Source organism: Meriones unguiculatus, chromosome 18, assembly GCF_030254825.1.
Source record: "Meriones unguiculatus strain TT.TT164.6M chromosome 18, Bangor_MerUng_6.1, whole genome shotgun sequence".
Lineage (NCBI taxonomy): Eukaryota > Metazoa > Chordata > Mammalia > Rodentia > Muridae > Meriones > Meriones unguiculatus.
The window spans coordinates 56,021,970-56,045,294 of record NC_083365.1 but is presented as its reverse complement, the minus strand read 5'-3'; the positions used below and the strand labels follow the sequence as shown (position 1 = coordinate 56,045,294).

General features: G+C 41.4%; 1 long non-coding RNA gene across 1 annotated transcript in view; it reads right to left on the bottom strand.

Annotated features, from left to right (window-relative positions):
* Nucleotides 1–631: 631 nt before the first annotated feature.
* The window catches only part of LOC132648951 (uncharacterized), a 117,139-nt gene continuing 94,445 nt past the window's right edge, over nucleotides 632–23,325 (bottom strand). The window contains exons 4-6 of the long non-coding RNA XR_009587351.1: nucleotides 17,201–17,337; nucleotides 10,150–10,221; nucleotides 632–9,536 (exon numbers count right to left, since the gene is read on the bottom strand). This is a non-coding gene — a long non-coding RNA (uncharacterized LOC132648951). The remainder of the gene's footprint in view (nucleotides 9,537–10,149; nucleotides 10,222–17,200; nucleotides 17,338–23,325) is intronic.

Sequence of the window (23,325 nt, the reverse complement as noted above, 5' to 3'; positions counted from 1 at the left end):
TCAGATCGGTTATCCCTTCAACAACTGGAGTGACCCTTTCAGACCTATGCTCACTGCTTTGCATGGCCTTGCATAACAATTTCTAAGAGAACTCTGTGAAATCTTTGACAGCGCATGGCTCCTTCTTTTTTTTTTTTTTTTTTTTTTTTTCAATGCAGTTTATTCAGGAACCTTGAACAATCCTCAGACCCTGGGGAAAGCCAGCCCACAGCTTAAATAGCCTCTGGGTAGCCAACCCAGGCATGCCACGTGGGCAATGCAGATAGGTCCACATACATGGAAGCAAGCCAGATCTTCAGCCTTAGCCAAAGCATGGCTCCTTCTTGTTCACATCAGCCATTCTCCTTTTCAGTTCCTCAAACAGGTCAGTCCTGGAAAGATTTTCAAGAAGAATTCCTGCACTACTCTATAGTGGTGCTACAGAGATGGCTCTCAAAGAGGACAGAAGTCAGGTTCCCACTACCTATGCTGCATGGGTTGCTGTGTCCCCTGACTGTAAATTCAATTCCATGGGATCCAACACCTTCTTCTGGCCTCCACATGCACCTTTACACATGCAGTATGAACATAGAAACATATGCACACATACACATGAATAAAAATATACATAAGTAAATGAAGAAACATAAACAACCATCAGCAAATGTTTTAATGTGCATTTCTTACATGTACAATGTTAACCTAGCAGTGGTTTACAAACATAAACATAGTGATATAATGACAAGAACAAAGACGCTGAGAAAGTTAGTAGCTGTTGACTTACAAGTGTTCTCTTTCCCCAGGAACAATAGGCTATTTTTGCCTGAACGTGTGAAAACTAACCTACAAGCCTACATTGCATTTCTCTTTGTTGTAGCCATTGCTGCTTATTTACTCTCACCCCTTTAAATGATAGACTTGAAATAACCAGATATAAATTCTGAAAGTTTTTACAATGCAAAAATCAGGCCCAGTGAGGTGCTAACAAATATTTTCTTCCAAGAAACCTCAGCAAATGGGAGAGTCTTTCCAGAAGTCCCCAGTTATCTTGTGTTCCAGAATCTATAATTCCTCTCTTCCCACCACAGGAAAATGCTTGTCTCAGGGGAAAGAAGCCAATTAAGCAGTTGCTTAAGGGTGAAGCCAAAATAATTCAAGACATTTTAATGGAGCCACTAGCTGCTTTTCTTGAAATCTAATGAGGTTGTCACTGGGATGGAAACGCAACAGATGGGTACCAGTGTCAGGCATGGAATGGGAAGATAAGCACCCTGATTCAATTCAGCAAGCTAACACCAAGGGAGGACACAGCCATCCTATGCTTTAGGGACAGGATCAACAACATCCCTAAGGCCAGGGGCAGGCTAGACAAACTGCGTGTACCTGAGCTACTTGTCCCCCAGACCCAAACCCATCACCTTCTCTCTCTTTCACAGAATGGGGTCTCACAAGGCAGAGGGGCTTTGACCCATTTCTTCTCAGTGGAATGTTCTCTAGCCACAGGATCCACAATCTACTGATGTCTAGAAAATCAAGTCCTGCCCAGGCTTGGGGGAAGGGCGAGGGGGGGTCAGGATTCAAGTGGTTGGAAATGTTCAGTATGTGGCATAATAAAAAGGAGTATTAAACTTTTTAAAATGCTCTGATGAGATGGGAAAGAAAATTAAAATTTTAAGCCTCTTAAAATGGAAATGTTGCCAGCATGCCTTGCAATTTGAAAACTCTTACCCATTAAAAAGGAACAAAGAGAGAGAGAGAGAGAGAGAGAGAGAGAGAGAGAGAGAGAGAGAGAGAGCTGAATATTGTGGGATGAACTACAACACTATGAAGAGTCCTAAGACACCAGTCAGGTTTCTGAAGTTCTGCTCCAAGGACAGCCCTGGAATCACCTCTCTGACAGCTACCAGCCTGAGGACACTGTCCTCATGGGTGCTCACGACCCTCATAACATTATTTGGAGCAGCTCATGGTAATGGCTCTAAACATCTCTTGAAAGGTAAGAAAGATTTCTATAAATTCTTGCTGTGGTTAGCTTAATCAGTTAGATCTCAACCTAAAAAGGAGGAAGAAGAGCTACTTACATGGAGGCCAGTGTTTCAGGGCAACTGTGTCTCGTCCCAAAAGGTGTATGTTCCTTTGTTTCACTCCAGTGAGTTGAAAACCCTTAGGTCACCTTCCCTGGCTGATGGGCACATGTCTCTCCAGGCCCATGTAAGAAGTCATTCCTTGTTCCCAACCATTGTTGTGCATAGAGCACCGCATAGACATTCCATAAATTAGGCATTTCCTCCGCCATCATGCCTCAAATCACTGATGGTTGGAGGGCTCCTGCTTCTACCTCACTCAGGCAGAATCAAACTGCTTCACCTGATGGAGTCGATGCCCCTCAGTACTGGGTTTATCTTGGCCTCTGTCAGGCTCTATGCATGCATATCCTTAAGTCCACCAGCCTAGTACTGGCATATGGAAAGCTTTGCTCAGGTTTTCATTTAATTGGAAATAATTGTATATTTGCTGCAACATTTGGAGACTCTTAGCATAGCAGTTAAAAAAGAATCTTTCTTTCCTCCTCCTCTTTTACTATTTCACAATAGGAAAGCTATAACTTTGCTTCCGAGGTAAGCAGAAATTTCCATGAGATTATTATTTTGTTTTGTTTTGTTTTTTTGACTCAACATTTGGAAAGTGGTGTTTCTTGGCAAATATTACACTCCGATGTGACGAAAGAATTGTGAAGCTGAACAGGACTGTGTGGGGACAAACATTTGTTATTATGACTTTAAACAGATCAAAGGCACCTTTTGGCATCTCTAGCCCAGGTGGCTTGCAGCCGCTCCCATGCTTAGTGCATGTACAAACAGAAAAATGTCAGTTATGCTGTGGCTTAAGTTTCACCCATTCATCCAATATCCAAATGACTTCAGAACTCCTACTCGTTTACAAATAAGTAAGGCTATGAAAACTTGAAATAGTAAAATTGAAGGCTCTGTGTGGTATGGTTCTCTAATGTTTGTTAATGTTTTTTTTAATGTTTATTAATGTTTACTTAAGCTTTTAAGATATAAAAAGCGCTGGAAATACATCCAACTGGTCATCAATTACATGAAAAGAGAAAAGGCCAAATATTTCATGTTGATAAATTTTATGTTGTGATTTATTACTGATTAATATTTTAAAGTAAGTTGAGCAGTTGGTATACAGTAAGTACTGTTTTAATTATTTCACATGTATTGATTTATTAGAGTTTGGATTTGTTACTTACCCAGTTTGTGAAGGAGAAAACTGAGGCACAAAAGGAGTGGGAATTTTTTTGGAAAACACATAGCGAACAGCATGACACTTTAGTAAAAAATCCAAACCAATGTCCACTATTCTAGGTTGCTTCATATTCTGTACTAATCAATAAAGAGTTTATAGAATTTCTGAGTTGTACGCAGTGCTATTATTATTATTTTATTTTGTGTTATTCTTTCATGTGTGTGTGTGTGTGTGTGTGTGTGTGTGTGCACGCGCAAAGTCAGAAGAGGGTCTCAGAGACAGACTTACAAGCATTTGTCAGACCCCTTGACACTGGAGTTACAGGCATGTGAGATGCCCAGTGTAGGTGCTGGGATCTGAATTCTGGTCTTCATGGTAAAGCAGCAAGTGCTCTTAACCACTCAGCCATCTCTCTGCTTTTGGTTTTACTTTTGAGTTAAAATCTTACGCATCCTAGGCTGCCCTCATATTCCCTATATAGCTGAGGATGACCTAGAACTTCTGACACTATAGCCTCTGCCTCCCAAGTACTAATATTACACACATGTGTACCACCATGCCTGGTTTATGGGGTACTCAGACTCAGATCCAGGGCTTCAAACATGCTATGAAGGCACTCTACCTACTAGGAAATACCCCAGCCCAAACTAGTGAGATTTATTTCATTTTTATTTCTACTAAGTTATACTCCAAGCCAAAATTACTTAGGGTGTTTTAAAGATTTGCTTTATTTTACTTATGTGCATTGTGTGTCTGTGTGCATGTGTGTGGTGTCATAGAATTAGGGTGCCCTGAAGTACGGTTAAGCAGTTGTGAGCTACCCAATGTGGCTGCTGGAACTGAACTCGGAGCCTCTGAAAAAGCAGCAAGCGTTTCCATCAACCAAGCCTTCTCTTGTGTCTCCAGCCCCATGAGCTTTCCTAGATGCAAACAACCTGAACTGGCGTACGCATCAGTGAAGGCATCCAGCTTCTCAGGGATTCGCAATACAAAATTAAACCTTGCTCCAAAAGAAGCCTTACTTCTGTCCTCCACACGTGTCCAGAGAGAATGCCTTTGGGAGCGATGGGCTGAGGGGTGAGCCCTGTCAAGCAGAACTAACCTCTGTGGCTGGGGACTTTGGGTCATTAAAGAGTTGATAAGGACTGGAAACCGGAGTCCACCATGTAATGAATCAGCCTTTCCTGTGTAATAGAGCTCCAAGGGAAACTCTGGACACCAAGACTTCGAACATGACTTCCTGGTTCTCGGGTGTCAGTGTTGGGAGAGCAATTCATTCTGACACCATAGGACAGCTGTTCTCAACCTCAGCCTTTTCAGATAACCTGTATATCATATCACATATCAGAGAGCCTGTATATCGTATATTTACATTACAATCCACAACAGTAGCAAAATTACAGTTATGAAATAGCAACGAAAATATGGTTGGGGAGTCACCACAGCATGCAGAACTGTATTAAAAGGCTTCAGCATTAAGAAGGTTGAGAATCACTGCTCTAGAAAAAGAAACTTTGTATTTGGTTCCATCCTGGGCTTTATCTCTATGTGACAGGCTTATAGGACAAACCTTTGATTTGACCTCAGCCACATGTGATGCGTCCTCACTGAGCTTGCAAAGGGAAAATACCCTCGGCTCTGTAGAGTGTGTTAGACTTGTATGCAGGAGTTTTCTCCTTCAAAACTACGGTTATTTTTATTTATGTTTTTGCCAATGCAAAAGGTGGAACCAAGGTCTTCATGCATGCTAAGCCCCAATTCTACCACTGAGCTGACAGCCTGATGCCACCAGCCTTTCAGCAGGATTTTAGTTTGGTTTGTTCTTCCAGAAAATCTTCACCATCTATAGTTTCCTAAGGATAGCTTACAGAAGTTGAATAATAGCTACAGACTCAGACATTTATTTGTCCTGGAATCCAATATATCCTCTTGGTGCTGACGGAGATTTTATTTACTCTGTGGGTTTAACGCTCAAGAATGGTGTTTGGTCTTCCCACCCACACAATAGCACTTGCTGCTTCCTTTTACAGCTGTAGCTTCCTGGTTGGTGCTCTTTGCTATCCATGGAGTTCCTTTTCTTAGAGGTGATGGTGATAACATCAGCTTCTCATCAGGCAGTCTGGCTGAAACTCTGAATAGAATGCCAGTCTGTATTGTGGGGAAGGCATTTTCAGAGCAAAAGGTTCTCCAGGGTTGGGTCTGGTGGGCTACGGTGGGAGGGAGAGTAGGTGGAAACAGCACACCAGTAACGACCTCCCACATGCTTGATGTCTACCTACAACCTCAAGAACGTGACCTCGTTTGGAAATTGGATCTTTGCAGGTTTGAGATAAGGTCATTTTGGATTTGAGTGGGTCCTAAGTCCAATAAAAGTGTCCTTAAAGGAGAGAGAAAAGTATACCTAAAGGCACACAGGGAGAAACCATGTGTTAAGGAGACTGTGAGAGAAGCCTGGCAGATGCTACCACCACACAGTAAGGAGCGCTCATAACCAGCAGAAGCCAGGGAGAGACACGGAAGTGTTCTTGCTGAGAGCCTGCAGATACTTCATCACAGATTTCAGCCTCTTCAGCTGTGGGAGAACACACGCTGGTCTTTCCGAATCCCAGGTCCTCAAGTTTGTTTCATCAGTCCTAGGAAACCAATAGGAGTGACAATTTGGGCAGCTCCATGTCCCCTCATCTATGGGTGGATAACAGCTTGCTCTTTCCTCCCAGGAAGAAAATATTTCAGGTGACAGAGGAATGCTTCCTCATTTCCACTTTGTAGCATGTGGCTCACAGTCAGAGTCCCAGAAGGGGGAAAAAAAACAACAAACAAAAAAAAAAACAAAACAAAACAAAAAATAGCAAATGAAACAACAGTTGCTGACCCAGAGGGTAAACATCCCATTGCGACGAGAACAGCAGAGTGGAGCTGGAGAGATGGCAGAGGTCCAGAAGTGCTTGCCTCACAATTGCCTGTAACTCCAGTTCCAGAGGATCCAGTGCCTTCTGCCAGAACCTGCACTCAGGAGCACGTACCCATACAACCGAAAATAAGTCTTAAAAATTTAAATTAAGAGTAGCAAAAGGCTTTCCTTGCAATTGATTGTGTGACCTTGAAGGATGAAGTATGACTAAAGTTCTCGATACTTCCATGGTCTCAGGAGGATCAGAACGTCTAGTAGATTGTTGAGGTTCCTTAACTAGGGGGAATTATTTAGCAAACAGTAGACTTAAGACCAAAGAAAGGCAGTATGGGAAAATGTGACGATCCTTGTGAACCCTGAGTTCCTTGCAAGGTCAAGTGCCTGTAGGCTTTGAATCCACATGTTATCAAGGGCTTTGACTATGGCATAATACTGTGCCTGCAGCGGCCAATTTTGCAGGATAGATGCAGTCCATGAGTCCATACAAAAGGCTTTCCTTTTAAATGTGGTAGCTCTGCAACAGTTGCCTTGATAGAGTACAATCACTCACCACTATCACATCAGCCTCTGAATCTCAGAAAGAAAAAACAAGACAAAAACCAGTGTGATTCGCTATCACTTCGGCTCACCCATATGAACATGCAGCCCTTAGTTCAGAGAATTCTTCTGGAAATCACAGTCAAAGAACTCTGGGTTTAGAAGGGCACATCCCCTCCTAGCCTGGAAACTGTTCCCCACAGCAGGATGGTCTTTACCTTCTCACCTTGCACGTACTCAACTCAAGGTTACAGAAAGATTTAATTATAAAATATAATCTTTCAATCTTTAGATTGCTTATCAAGGCCCAGAGTCTTCAGGTAAGTCTTGGCTGTTTGCAATTTATGCACTTTAGCTTGAACTCATTAGCAATAGGGAGGGGAACAAGGTTAGTAGGAGTTAGCTTAGGTGGTGGGTCTTATTAAAGTCTTTCTTCCTGCCTGGCCCAAGACCTTTAGCCCTTGTTGCCTTCTTGCATTACCACATCACTATTCCCCTTTTACCTGAATCCCTCTATCCACAGCAACCGGTAAGCTAACATTTGTTTTATTTATATTCTTTTACAACTTAACTAGTTCATGTCCATTTATGTACTCTACCTAAAGTATGGCTTGAAGGCGTCAGCATATTATTTCTTTGTAGATATTTTTCCTGTCTTTTTGTGTTCAGTTAAAATCACTAATAAGAATCTGCTTAGGAATATTAATGTGAACCAGGAGCGGTTTTGGTGCAAGCCTTTAGCCCCAGCACGCAGAAGACAGAGGCAGGTGATTGCAAGTTGGGGACCAGCCTGGTCTATACAGCAACTTCTAAGGCTACACACAGAGACTCTGTCTTAAAAAAAAAAAAAAGTTAAAAAAATTACATGAGAGAGAATTTCTGTGTGTGTGTGAGAGGGAGAGAGACAGACAGACAGACAGACTCTCACTATATAATCCAGGCTGGTTTCAAAGTACTAATCCTTCTGCCTCAGCTTTCTGAATGCTAGATTGTTAGCAGTTAGGTAAGGTAGCTTCCCTAGGGGCAAACTCTTATATTAATTCATCTTTAAGAGTGGTTCTTCCTTTGGTTGCAGATAAATATTTTTTAGAAACGAAGCTAAACACTCTGGGGACTACTGAGACCTACCACATTTCTGACATACATTAAGCATATCCAGAGTATTTCTTTTTTGTTATCTTTCCTCCTTGAAATATGACCTTGACCATTTTAAACAGAGCATGCTTGGGGTCATGCCCACCTTCATTTATAAATAAACATGCCCTCCCCCGTTTAAAATCCTGAGGCCTGTTTATTCTCAGACCATGTAGCTTTGAAAATGATTTCCCAGGATCTCCCAACAAGCAGCAGGTAGTACATCTTCCTCCTTGGCCATCCTTGTTCCTTGTCTGCCCTTGTTTTGGGTTTGGACTCATGTGTGTATCACCACACGCAATGGAAAGAAAGTTTTGTTTTGTTTTGTTATAAAAGTGATTTGGTTGTTAATAATTCTTTGATGAGTTCAACTAATGTTTGGAAATTTTTGAAAAATAGGCTAGACCAAGAGAGAAACATTTAAGTAAATGATAGAACAAAATCACATGGTAGAAAAATATGGTGAGTATAAATGACCAATACATCATAGCGAGGATAAGGAAGGGGAGAGAGGAAGGCTTCACAGTGAGGAGTGGAAAGGGCCGGAGTTTGGAATGGAAAGTACCAACTACAGGGAAGGGGTGGACAGCTGCTACAGTTTATCCTTTAATACTTGCTCAAGTTTTTGTTGGGTAGAGATAGTTTTGCTTTGGGGTGTTTGCTTCCTTTTCTTGCTGTTGCTTCTGCTGCTGTTTAAGACAAGATGGAACTGTGTGGCTCAAGCTGCATCAGCCTCCCTAAACCGGGACTGTAGGCATGCTAACTACCACATCTGGCTTCCTTGGACACAATTATCAACTAAACAAGGACAGCCAACCAAAACATGTGGCTAGGCGGTAGGCTGAGACCCTAGTCAGCCATCTCGGGACTCTCAAAATATACCAGTCGAGTTAAATTCAAAAAACAGCACATTCTTGATGCAGTTCAAACCCTGTTGAAGTTCAGAACAAACCCTACCTTACGCCAAGTCCTGTGGGGTCTAGATGCCAAAGTGGTCCATTTAGCAGCCAGCAGCGCCTGATGACTAATTCACTGCTTTGAGGGTACAAATGACTGTCACTCTCTAAACTTCAGAAACACAGCTCACAAAATATGAATCACTATGCTAATCCAGCACTGGGCTCTGCGTGGTGCGGGCTGCACTATTTGTCCTGGTCCTAAGGGAGAAAGCAATGATATATCTAAAGCAGGGTGTTTCAGGGAGAGCATTACAGAGAGTGAATTACAACTGGGACACAAATGAGAAAACAGTGAAAGTGACCTTGAGTCTCGTGGCTCAAACTCATTACCTGTCAGCTGGTAGTCAGGCTGATAAAAACCATTGTGGCTGACATTACATTGTTTTGTTTAATGAAAAACATTAACAACTTGGTTGTACTTTGAAATATACTAAGGCATGAGAATAAACACGAGCCAAGAAAGGAGTTTGGAGAATTCTTGCTGGGTTTTTTTTTTTTTCTTTTTTTCCTCTTTTCAGTGCTATCTCAACCCTGGCATTTTTATCAAATAAAAGTAAAAAAAAATCATATAAGGATATGTTTAAATCCCAGATCTCTTTATCCCTCCAAGGTTGGTAATTTTAATGCAATGCACTTGAGAAGCTGTCTGCTGAAATGTAAGGTTAAAGGTCACATCTCTAGACAGGTGGCCAGTGCCTTCCTATCCTTAGACAAAGTGGAGAGGAAGGCCGCTTTCACTCAAGGAGACGGTACCGGTTCTACAAACAGAAAAAGGAGAACAAAAAAGTCAGGTCACTTGTCAAGGTCATGACACCAGTAAGTGTTGAAGTAACACTCATCACCGGTTTCTTCTGAGGCAAAGGTTAGATACAGTCCAGGAGAGTCCAAACACAGCTGCCTCTGAGGACCTTCAAGCATGAGGTACTAATTAAAACCCACACTTTGACCAGCAGTGTAACTGTTTTACACATGTAAGGAGAAAATTCGCACACTACCTAAAACTGTCTCTGACAGCAGGCTGAGTCTGCCTGGATCACACTTCTCCACCCAGACCTTAAATCTGATCCATGATTTTCTTTTTGTCATTGTTGTTGCTGCTGTTCTTGTTTGAAAGTGGGAAAATGAACTGAAGCCAATTAAATTTCATAACCAAGTTCAGTGTGGCTCCTTTGGTTTGGCTTGTCCCCTGGACGACAACCTCTCCCCTGATCTCCGTTGGATGGAGTTCAGTTGTCATACTGAGCATCCATAAGCAGCCTGGGCAATGGAAGCTGGTAGTCAGCCTGCTGTGGCAGTGATAACACACCAGAGATAAAGAACTTAAAAGCAGACAAATTATTTTGGTTTCAGAGATTTCAGCCCCATACTCACTTGAACTCAAGGCTTTGAAGACTTGCATCATTGCCAGGAGTTAATGGAGAAGTAAATCTACTTTCATTTTGGCTGTTGGGATAAGAAAATGAGAAAGAAGGAGGCCTCTTCAAAAGTGTATCTCCAATATCATTCCCTTCCATCAGGTCCATCTCTGAAAGTCTCTACCAGGACCCACTAGAAACATTGGTGTGAATAAAATCTGCCTATGTCTTTAAGCGATACTTATGATCCAAACCAGAACAGCATTCAACTAGTAACTAGGATGGTTCAAAATTAATTCTCCTCCCTCCTGTTCAGTTCAGCTCTTTCTTCTTTCAGGGAAATGCAAGTCAGAGTTGCCAGACAGTCTGGAAGTAACTACTGATGGTGTTGGCAGGTGGAAAGTGAGAGCTTGCCCTTGGTAGCTCCACTTTCTTTCTCCAAAAATGTTTTCTTTTTTTTTAATAAAGAGTAATTTATTATATAACAGGGTGTTTTTTTTTAGAAAATATAAACAGAGCAGATTTATTTTTATTATTTTTTTCTTTATTAATTACATTTTATTCACTTTGTATCCCTCCCGTGGTTCCCTCCCTTCTCCCGTCCCAATCCCTCCCTTCCTCCACCTTCTGCATGCATGCCCCTCCCCAAGTCCACTGATAGGGGAGGTCTTCTTTTCCTTCCTTCTGATCCTAGTCAATTAGGTCTCATCAGGAGTGGCTGCATTGTCTTCTTCTGTGGCCTAGTAATGCTGCTTCCCCCTCAGGGGGAGGTAATTAAAGAGCAGGCCAATCAGTTCATGTCAGAGACAGTCCCTGTTCCTATTACAATGGAACCCACTTGGATACTGAACTGCCATGGGCTACATCTGTGCAGGGGTCTTAGGTTATCTCCATGCATACTCCATGGTTGGAGTATCAGTCTCAGAAAGATCCCTGTGCTCAGATTTTTTTGTTCTATTGCTCTTTTTGTGGAGTTCCTGTCCTCTCCAGATCTTACTGTTTCCCACTTCTTTCCTAAGATTCCCTGCACTCTGCCCATAAGTCTCAGAATCTGCACTGATAGTCTGCAGGGCAAAGAACTCAAGAGACAACACATGCTGGAGAGGTTGTGGAGAAAGGGGAACCCTTCTTCACTGCTGGTGGGAATGTAAACTTGTACAACCACTCTGGAAAGCAATCTGGCGCTTTCTCAGACAACTAGGAATAACACTTCCTCAAGATCCAGCTATACCATTCCTAGGCATATATCCAAAATATTCTCAAGTACACAATAAGGACATTTGCTCAACCATGTTTGTAGCAGCCTTATTTGTAATAGCCAGAAGCTGGAAACAGCCCAGATGCCCCTCAGTGGAGGAATAGATGCACAAATTGTGGTATATCTACACAATGGAATATTACTCAGCAATAAAAAACAAGAAAATCATGAAATTTGCAGGTAAATGATGGGATCTGAAAAATATCATCTTGAGTGAGCTATCCCAGAAGCAGAAAGACACACAAGGTATATACTCACTCATATAGACATATAATATAGGATAAACCTACTAAAATCTGTACACCTAAAGAAACTAATCAAGAGGGAGGACTCTTGCTAAAATGCTCAATTCCTATCCAGACAGGCAAAGAGGCTGGACATCAGAAGAAGGAGAAAAGAGGGAACAAGTCAGGAGCCTGACACAAAAATGTTTTCTAATGACTAAAACTGAAGATAGTTCTGAGTTCTATGTCTGCTATGCTTTCTCTATAATAATACCTAGAGTAGGGTTTAATTTATAAGTGAACACAGTGAGAAATGAGCAACAATAATAGACTAGGATAGAACCATCACAGTCATGTGCAGCAATAAAAGTCATTTTAAACCAATGAATTGCTTACTGCTTGATTTCTCATGTAATTTTTTTTTTTTTTTACCAGAGTTCACTGTAGGTAACTGAATCCATGAAAAGTAAAACTGGATAAATGGAGGAGCTAAAACTTAATAAAATGTTTACTTAATAGAATGTGTATAGTTTTATACATTTTAATATCATGTATAACTATAAGCATTTTCATATATTTTCCAAAAAGCCTGAAAAACGGAAGACAACCCACAGCAAAGAGCCTCAAACCTCTGCTGTGTTCCCTCATCACTTTACACCTGGACACTGTAGTCTGTGTCTTTAATCTACATCCAAAGCAGAAATTTTCAGAGAGGTGGAGGAGAGAGGTAGGGTTCAACCAGTTGAGGAATCCCAGAACATGAGCTGGCTTGACTTCGGAAGGTAGAGAAGCTCTGAGCAGGCAAATGAGGTAAGTGTGTGTGTGTGTGTGTGTGTGTGTGTGTGTGTGTGTGTGTGTGTGTGTGTATGTTGCAACCAAAGGAGGCAGACACAAGGGGAGAGTCACAACTGCACCTCACACTGACAAGACCCAGGAGGCAGCCAGATAAGAACTACAATCCAGCAGGGTCTTTGAGGATCCAGAGAGAAACTAGACCCTCATGAAAAGGCTTTGAGGAATCAAAGTGAAAACTTCATTTCATTTCAAAAGTTAAATACTGATGACTGGGAAGATAGCTCAGTGGTTAAGAGCACTGGCTGCTCTTCCAAAGGACTCAGGTTCAATTCCCAGCACCCACATGGCAGCTCACACTGTTTGAAACTCTGTTGCCAAGGTATCTAATGGTGTCTCTTGCCTCTGCTGGCACTACACATAACACCCACAGACCAACCTATGCAGGCCAAACACCACACACATAAAATAAAAATACCAAAACCATTTTGAAACTTAAATGTGAATCTAATTATTGGCTAGCCATTTTGTCAAATTCTGTGGTCACAATCAAGAATCACCCCAGAAGCCTTGAGAAAAAAAAAATGCACTACCACAGATTAAATAACAGAGAAATCCCAAGACAAAACAAGGAAATTTGAGAAAAAAAAAAAAAAGGCCCAGAAGTGGTCGGGACCAAGGGAAACATGACAAACACTGGTTCTGGACAGGAAGCTCTGGCAGATGCTTATTTAATCCTCCCACGCTTAATGTGGCTCCTTCCCAGGATGAGGTCTAAGGATTTCATACTTCAGAACCAGGAAATTTGGTGAAAATTCACAAGTCATCTGCTTCGATCCCCTACTGGGTGAAGCCTTTCAGAGGACATCTATGCTAGGCTCCCTTCCTGTTCTCTCTCTTCATCCACTTCAGATGTCTATTCTATTTGCCCTCTGAATGAAAATTAAACATCCTCCTCAGGGTCCTCCTTGTTATTTAGCTTCTTTAGGTCTGTGTATTGTAGTGTGGTTATCCTGTGTTATATGACTAATATCAGCTTGTAAGTGAGTTTGTACCATGCGTGTCTTTCTGATTCTGGGTTATCTCACTCAGGATGATGCCAAACTTTGGGAAGAGTGCAGGGAGTCGTAGGAAAGAGTCAGAGGAATAGAAAAATATGGAAGACACAGAAGCTCCATGCGAATTCCAACAGAGCCAACAAATCTAGGCCCAGAAGTGCCTGCAGTGACTGATGCACCAACCAAGGACCATGCATGGAGAGGACCTAGACCCCATGCATAGATGTAGCCCATAGGCAGCTTAATCTCCATGTCAGTCCCCTAGTAAAGGTAGCAGGAACTGTCTCTGACATGGACTCTGTTGCCTGCTTTGCTTTTAGATCACTTCCCCCTAGTTGGCAGAGGGGGTTGACGGGGTGATCAGGAAGAGGATGCAGGCAAGCCTAATGAAACTTGATAGGGTGGGGTCAGAAGGTAGTGAAGGAGGGCTCCCCCTTTCTGAGGAATGGGGGAGCGGGAAGAGGAAGGGAGTGTGGGGCAGGATAGGGGAGACAAAGGAGGGGGCTACAATCTGGATATAAAATAAATTATAATAAATAAATACATAAATAGTAAATTTTAAAAAATTAAAAGAGAGGTGGAATCACATCCATAGCTAAGTTTGAACAAATGCACACAGTGTCAGGTGAAGGACAGAGAAGTGAGGTTTGTTTGAACGATTTAAAGGTGTCCAAGGCTAGGGAGAGCCACCTCCTCTAACAGTGTAATGTTCTTCCTCAGGGAAATGCTGCTGGCCCCTCCCCCCAACAACACACACCCACACAAACACACACAGGGGTCAGGGTGGGGATGAGAGAAAGGGGACAGAGAGTACAACAACCGCTCTCAGCAATGTTGATCTATTTGGGGAAAACAGATGGGACTGGCATAAACAGCTTCATAGCTTTCTAATTTTTTTTTTTTTTTATGTTCCAACCTTGACTTTGAACTTTGGAAAATAACAGAAAAATATATTATCTAACACTACGACTTTCTTCCTATCATTTGCTTCACATTCTATAGGATATAAAGCTCAGCAACTCCAGTATATCTCCAAAGAGGGAAAGAAAATGTCACGCATCTTTAGTCTGAAACTCAACTGAAGCAAAGTTCTAACCAAGCCCATGGGCATTTTCACATCTGTATTCTGGGAGACCAGCTGTATTTAGAAATAGCCAATACATCTGACCAATACATTTAATAAGGTATCAATTAAAATCAAAACACCCATTCAAAATCTGATGACAGAACTCCCTTTGTGAAATGCTACTACAATGTACATGCAGAGCACTCATTCACTCCCAACCCTTCTTGGTCCTTTGGCAGTCCACCCTTCCTTCAGTCTCTAGGAACAGGAAATCATTGGCATGCTGCTTTCTTTCACTACAGATAAGCCAGCATTTTCTCTCTAAAAAACAAACTCACACAGAATATGAATTTCCTGGGACTGGAGTAACGAATCAAAACACACTGCCTGGACTTAAAACCTAGAAATGTGTTTTCAGGAGGCTAGAAGTTTGTGGACAAGGCAAGAGCAGGACCACACTCCCTCTCAAGCTTCTAAAGGGGAATCCTTCTTTGGCTTCTCAACTTCTGATGTCTCTGGGTTTCTTGGCTTGTTGCAATATTGTTCAGGTTTCTGCCACTATCTTCACATGGATGAGTGTGTGTCTGTGTCCATTCTCTTATTTACTCATCAGTCAACTTAGGGTCCATCCTAAACACAGGAGAATGTCATCTTGGTACATTTTAACTTCATATGGCTGATAAGACCCTATTTCCCAGTAAGGCCTCAAGTATGAGATGCTTTGCCTTGACATTGACCTGGCTTTATAAGGTTAAACCATCAAGATGAGATGGATACTGTGATTTTTTTCTTTTTCTTTCTTTTTTTTTTTAGCTTGTGTACAATTCCAGCACTCTCCAGCGGGAGGCAGAAAGATCTGGAGTTCAAGGTTATCCTCAGCTATATCACAAGTTGAGACTACATGAGACCCTGACTCATGTACAAAGAAAAATAAAAACAAGTTTTTGCCCAAGCCACCCAGTGATGGATCATGTGTGCAAAAGCTTCCATGTGTCCATTCATTGTCATGTTCAGTGAGTTGCACCCAAATGTCATCCTAGACCTCCCAACCCAAGGGTGAACAGTTCTACTGACACCGGATTTGGGTGATGCTCACCTGTAATTTCAGTACTCTGGAAACGCTGCAGGAAGATCATGAGTCTGAAGGGTAACCTGGACTACACAATAAGTTCTGGTCCAGTAGTGTTGGCTACTTAGGTGTCTCAGACAAACAACCAAAGAGTTCTGATTGTTCTATATCACCTTCAAAACTTGGCATTTACATAAGCTCCATAAGCTGTTTCAGTGAGTGTGTAATCAGTTATACCCCATCGTGGATTATGCTTACATTTTCCTGATGACTAATGATGATAAATAATCAGGAGATTACAGTTATTGCTATATTTTACTTTGGAAGGTATTTGTTTAAATATTTTGCTCACTTTAATCAAGTTGTTTGTTTTGTTATTATAGGCAATACTTTTTGAGAGTAATTGCTTTCCTAACAAGTATGAACAAAGATATTCCTAACTTGGCATTTAAGAAGATGTGCTAAATTAAAAATAAGAACAAAAATCCTGCTGTGAACAGGTCTATGATATCATAAGGAGAAAAAGCTTACCCAGTACCCAGAAAAACAAGTGTCTACCAACTGTTCTAGCATTTAGCCCTCTACTATCCAACGTAAATCATACAGATCCTTGGGCCCCCATCTCTTTATTTGTGAAATGAGATTGCTCTAAAGTCACTAAGCTTCCAAGTATGGAAATGTAAGCTGTTCTTTTTCATAATGCTTAAAGTACTGACAAGCCTTCAAATTCTCAAATTATTTTAAAAAAATCACTAATGGTACTCATGAGTCTGATGAGAAAAACTGAAGAACGATGAAAGAATTAGCACTGCAAAGTTGCAGATAGCAGCATGCTTAGAGGATCCATGAAAGAATATTCCCCAATGAATAGCTCCGTATCATGGCAAACATCAGCCTGGAGCTACAGCATCTCTCAGAGCCTATGATTACAGCTCATAATGATGCTGATTGTACACTAAGTCACACCACATTCTGCACAATGTCCCAAGCAACAACAGCAGCAACAGGAAAGTACCTGAATATGTATGGTAAATGCTCACTGACATTTCTATTTCTATAAAATATTTCCTGTAGCAATCTCTTTGCATTCTTTCACTTATGCTATTGACTTTTAAAAAACTTTATTAGAATGTTCTCTTAAAAGAAAAAATGTTTACACCCAGATGGACTCATGAACAGCTAGGAAGTTAATCCTATCAAGTACCTCCTGGGGCCATAAATAAATTACTTTTCTAAAAGTGACAGTAAGTGTACCTGAGACAAACTTGCTTTCACTTTCATTTGGTCACAAAGGTAACAGCATGAGAATCAGGGCTGTATTTCGGACTATGGGTGATGATGGCTCATACAAACTAAACTGGTCTGAGTGAGCCTGTAATTCTGATATCAAGTCATAATTTTATTATTTTAGACCAAAGTCCATTTGTCCAATACCGCTCAGCTTCCATTAGCCCAGACTGTCATCTTTAGAACTAACCAATGAAAATTACATGGTTAAGTATATGTAGAGAGGAAGCAGATAACATAAGAAATATTGTTCTGGATCAGTTTGTCAGGCATTCATCCTTGAGCCATGACCATATAAATCAATATCACTTACTTCTTGTTGAAAACTCAGCCCCTGGATTGAGAGTCCCCAGATTCCAAAAGCAGAATTTGGCCTTGGTCTTCATCTCAGGTTCAGAGAAACATGGATCCCAGACATGACATCAGCTTCAGATCTTCAGAGTAGAAGTTCTGAGAGCCAAGCAGAAATACTTCATCACAAAGCTCTGGGTTTCGTCTTCTCTGGCTTGTTTCAAGGATCAGCTTAAGTCTGGAAGTGATGTTTCTTCGTGTTTCCATCACTACAATCCTTGTTTTAGCGTTAGGTTATAAAGTATTACAAATATACAGGAACACAAAAGTTAAGCAATTTCATCCTGAATATTAATATCTTACTTTTGCGGTTTCTCACAGATCTCTCATCTATCCATCATTTGTCCATCATCTTTCTATGGAAACTTGAGGCGGGGGAAGGGAGGTAGTTGCAAGTGCCGGTGCATGTTTTTGAATAAATTATAAGCCCACGTTTGTAATTTTCACAATCTCATATTTAACCTTTTTTGCCACAGTTTAAACAAGGTCATCCCCCCTCCATAAATTATTTTAAAATGAATTTACATAATATTGCACAGGAAGAAAGCCTACCCAAAGCAATAAAGTCTGACAGCTCACTAGACATTTTCTTTCTTTTCATATAGAAGGGCTGAATCCCCCTACATGGACATTTAATTTTATTTTCCAAAACCTAGACAGCTGAATGACCTTTAAAAGCAAAGATTCTCCCATCTGTCCTTGGTATTAAAGATTTATTTATAGAACTAGGACATTCCTTGTCAGATATAGCATTCTGATTCTCTTATTTCATTTGTCCCTCTCTTGGAGACTCTCCATACCACTTTATCTCCATATTCAGTGTTGACATGGACCTAGAGTGTTAGAAAGACTTTGGAAGGTTACTTGGGAATTCTACTTAAAGTTGCCTAACTGAAAGAAATATGTTTATGCTTCTTCCTGGAACACTCTAATGTTGAACTAAGGACATGAAAAAAGGTAAGTAAGAAGGAGAGGAAGTAGGATGAAGGGTGGAAGCTGACAATAGGCAGCAAGAAATTTTGTAGAACTAGAAAAGGACAAAAGCATATAGCAATGAATTGGCAGGAAACTGATGTAGCCAACCAGGGAAGTTCAAGTCTAGCAAGGCTGCCCTAGCAAGGACATAGCAGGAAGAAGCAAAGCCTGCAGCCTTGCAAAGCCCAGGAAAGACTGAGAACTTGGAGGCTATTTGATTACTTGTGTCATTGATTCAGAATATCAGACAAAAGCAAACTGGAAAATTTTTAGTTTAGCTCGCAGTTTCATAGCATATCAGTCCATTGTGACCAGGGATATGCCTCCCGCACCCTCACATACTCATGTTCACACACCACACTCACGTTCATGCACACATACAATGATTTTTTAAAAAAATATCAACTATTGATACAGTCAGTTAGGAGTCATGAGGGACATTCCTCTAATCCCTGATGTAAGAAAACAGAAGCAAAATGCTGAGCAGAAATATTGAGAATGGTGAGGCCAAGCTTCAAAAAAAAAAAAAAAAGAAATATTTGCATATGTAGTTCATGTGCTGTGCTGTTTATATATCTGTAGTCACATAGGCAAAAGAAAAGACCATGACTGCGCATATTAAAAGAAAAAGGAGGCCCAGAAAAAAGAATAATCATGACTAAGAAAAACAGTATTGAGAATTACAAATATTATGGAGGCATTGAAATATAAGGCAAAAATACCAGAAGCAGGACAAAAACAATCAATAAGAAATAGTGGGAAAGTCGATAAACCCAGAAATTCTATATAGAAAAATCTACTCAAATAATTCCAGGGTGCAAGAAGAGCCTGGCTTTGACCTCTGACTCTGTAAAAGGGGAAAAAAATGATTCCATAAAGAGAAATCATGGAAAGAAAAGGAAAATGATCAAAATAATGGTGTGAAAGTGCTCTGTGTTTCAGTACTGTGCTCTCAAGACTCAGAGGCCACACAGTGTACGTGGTGACGAAAACATGCTACAGTTTGGTAGGCAGTGTCCTCACATGGTCCAAGGTTGAGGCCATAGCTGGTGGTGATACTTTGTCAAGTATAGGGCTGAAGAAACTAGATCACCCAGGTGAGTCTGGCATAGATGTTCCTTGTCCCAGCCTCTTCCTGTCACCACTGCTTCCTGTCTACCATGAAGTGAGCTGCCATTGGCTGACCATGCTCTTCCTGCCACGTAATGCTGTTCCTCCTCACCATGAGTCTATACACAGTGGAGCAAAGAAATAATGAACTACAACCCCCAAATCACGAGCTAAAATAGGTCTTTCCTTCTTCAGATTGTTGTTCTCTGGCATTTTGTCACAGTGACTAATTGACTAACACAGAGTAAACCCAATCCAAGAGCTGCATCAGAAAGTTTCAGTTCTCTGGAGAAGGAATCCCCAGAATTCTAAAAACAAAACTACTCAGCCATAACATTTATGCACAGGACCTAGGTCAGTGCCCTACAGGTTCCCTGTTTCTTCAGGTTCCCATGAGTCCAATCAATTGATTCTGTGGGGCTTGTTCTCCTGGTGTGTTCCTGATTCCTTCATCCTTCCTCCCTGTCCTCCACAAGACTCCCTGAGCTCTGCCTAATGTCCAATGTTTGTCTGATATTATCAGTTACTAGGTAAGGTCTTTCTGGTCTCTTTGGTAATGATTCTGCTAGACTCCAATCCAAGCACACTCTGCAGTCAGGACAGTCTGTAGGTTGAAGGTTTTGTGGCTATGTTGGAATCCCAATACCTCTTCTTGAGGCCTTGCTTGGCCAGTTTAGGCCCTGTGTCCCCTCTTTACAAGGAGTCTTTGCTAGGGTTACTCTCATAGATTCCATGGAGTGTCCATCGCACTAGTTTTCCACCTTGCCCCCCAATACCTCCCAATTGTAGTTGTTTCTCCCAGTATTTTCTCTCTCTCTCCTTTCTCTCATTTGATCCCTCCTGTTCCCAGATCTACCTACCCCAAGCTGAGCCGTGAAATCCATTTCCCCTTCCCCAGGAGATCCTTGCATTCCCTAAGTCCTCCTTGTTACTACTTATCCTCTCTGTGGTCTGTGGACTATAACATGATTGTCTTTTACTTTAGAGCTAACATACACTTATTAGTGAGTACTTACCATGTGTGTCTTTCTGAGTCTGGGGTACCTCACTCAGGATTTCTTTTTTCTAGTTCCATCCATTTCCCTGCGAATTTCATGATGACGTCCTTTTTAATGGCTGAGTAATGCTCCATTGTGTGAATGTTCCAAAGTCTGTTTATGCACCTTTGGTTGAAGGACACCTGGGTTGTTTGCAGTTTCTGACTATCACAAATAAAGCTGAATGAACATAGTGGAGCAAGTGAACAAATGTCCTGTGGTGTGGTGGGATGAACTCTGGGTATATTCCCGGGAGTGGTATAGCTGAGTCTTGAGTAGACTGGTTTCCAATTTTCTGAGAAACTGCCATATTGATTTCCAAAGTTGTTGTGCAACTGTGTACTCCCACCATCAATGGAGAAGTGCTCCCCTTGCTCCACATCCTCACCAGCTTGAGTTGTCAGTTGTGCTTTTGATATTGGCAGTTCTGGCAGGTATGAGATGGAATCTCAAAGTAGTTTGATTTATATTTCTCTGGTGGCTAAGGATGTTGAACATTTCTTTACGTGCTTCTCAGCCATTTGAGATTCCTCTGTTGAGACTTCTCTGTTTAGGTTTATATGCCATTTTTAATGGATTATTTATTTTGTTAGTGTCTAATTTCTTTAATTCTTTATATATTTTGGATATCAGCCCTCTGTCAGAAGTAGAATTAGTGAAGATCTTTTCTTATTCTGTGGGCTGCCATTTTGTCCTTTTAAAGGTGTTTCTTTACAGAAGCTTTTGGGCTTCATGAGGTCCCATTTATTAATTGTTAAGCTTAGTGCCAGTACTATTGGTGTTCTATTCAGGAAGTTGTCTCCTGTGCCAGTGGGTTTAAGGCTATTCTGAGAAGTGTGAGCTTTTGAGGAGACAAGGATTAAACTGAGGCCACTAGTGAGGAAACCAGAGCACTGTCAGACTACTCAGTAAAAATGCTGGATACCATAAGAGAAGATAGCAATGGTAGAAAAATCATGACGAAAAACTAATTTCAACATAGGTTTCAGCATACAGCCAACATGGCCACATGCATAATTAGTGAATCCTTGCCAAAAAAAAAAAAAAAAAAGCTGTAAAGCTGTAGAAATATTGCTCAAAAATTAAGAAGCTAATGTGACATCAACAAAACTTCAAACCAAGGAGAGACTGGTCTCTCCTAACAGCATGACCACATGTTACTGCACCTACGGCCTGCTGGCCAGTTACCAATCAATTGCATGAAAAAGGAACACAAAGATCCTTCCTGATTAGTGTTGCCAACTCAGCAAAGTCTGGAATCCCCTGGGAAATAGGGATTATCTTGAGGCAGAAAGACATGTTCCATCCCACTGCTGGGTCCCATACTACATTAATGGGAGAAGGGAGCTGAGAAGACACATGCATTCATCTGTCTCTGCTTCCTGACTATGAATGTAATGTGTCCAGTTGCTCCAAATCCATGCTGCCTTGACTTACTTCCAAGATAGCCTGAATGATGAGCTAAAATAAAACATTTCCCTTGTGGTGTTTTTGTCAGGGAAAGAAATTAAGGCACTTCTCATTCACCTTTGTTTGGGTGATATATCCCAGCAGAAATAAGGGAATAAGTCAAGAAAGAGCTAAATAGGGTTTGAGGAACACAAGACAAGGCTTATGGGAAATAGTGCAGGAGCTAAAAATATGAACAAGCTAAAGCATAACCAATCCAGAGTGGGCCAAGAAGTGCACATCAGAGGCTGAGGGGAGGTGGGGGCATGTACAGCCTTGCTGATAGCTGCTTGCTTCAGAGCCCCACCTCTCAGGAAGGAAGAAGAGATTCCTCTGAAAGATGATCCTTGAAGCAAGGCTGGATCCAGTGCCCACTGCCCCAACTTCTCCTACAAGCTGATTCATCCACATGATGGAGGAGAGAGAACGAAGATTCTTCCCATGTGAACGAATAGCCAGGAAAATGGAAGCTTTCCCTCAACTTGTTCGTCAGAGATATTTCACAGGAATGTTCTAACTCCTCTAGGTAAATACTGCAAGTTAACAGAGATGCTTTTTGTAAGTCGGTCACATAATCCAAAGCAGACATTTACTGAACATCCACAGCGCAGAAAGGAGCATGCATACAAAGCCTAACTGTGTGCAGCATGAATTTTTAAAAACTCACTCCAAGGTATTGAAGTGATTAGTACAGTAGTGGTAGTTCCAAACACTTGTCATTTGGACAAATGTAGTATTTCCATCCCAGAGTCGAGACTTGCTGGAGGCTCTCTAGGAGCTTGATCTATTACATTAAAAACAATATACTTATTTTATCCATTCATTTTTCCTTCTTTGAGACAGGGTATCACTATGTAGTCCCCTTGCTGACCTGATACTCACTATGTAGTGCAGGCTGGCCTGGAACTCGTGGGGATCTTATTGCCTCTACTTCCTGAGTGCTAAGATTAAAGGCATGTTCCACCATACCCAACATATATATGTATGAGCGTTTATTTATTTTTTATTCACTTCACATCCTTGTTGTAGCCCATCCCTCCTCCCCTCCCAGTCCCACCTTTCCTCCCTCCCCTTTTCCTAAAAATAATGCTAGCTTCATTTCTTATCCAGCCCAGCTCACCAAGTTGCATCAAGACTGAGGATGTCCTCTTCCCCTGTGGCCTGGCAAGGCAGTCTTGTCAGGGAAAGTGATCAAAAAGCTAGAAAATGATTCCATGTCTAATACAGTCCCCAGTTCCCTACTATGGAACCCACGTGAAGCCTAAGCTGTCCATCTGCTACATCTCTGTAAGGGGTCTATGTCCAGTTCCTTCATGGTCCTTGATTGATGCTACAATCTCAGCAAACCCTTCTGGGCCCTAGTTAGTTTTCTCTGTTGGTCTTCTGGTGGAGCTCTTGTCACCTCCAGGTCCTTTGTTCTTTCCTCCCACTTCTCCACAAGACTCCAATACAGATTACCCAATGTTTGGCTGTGAGTCTGAGCATTTGTTTTAAGGCGTTACTGAGTAGAGTGTCT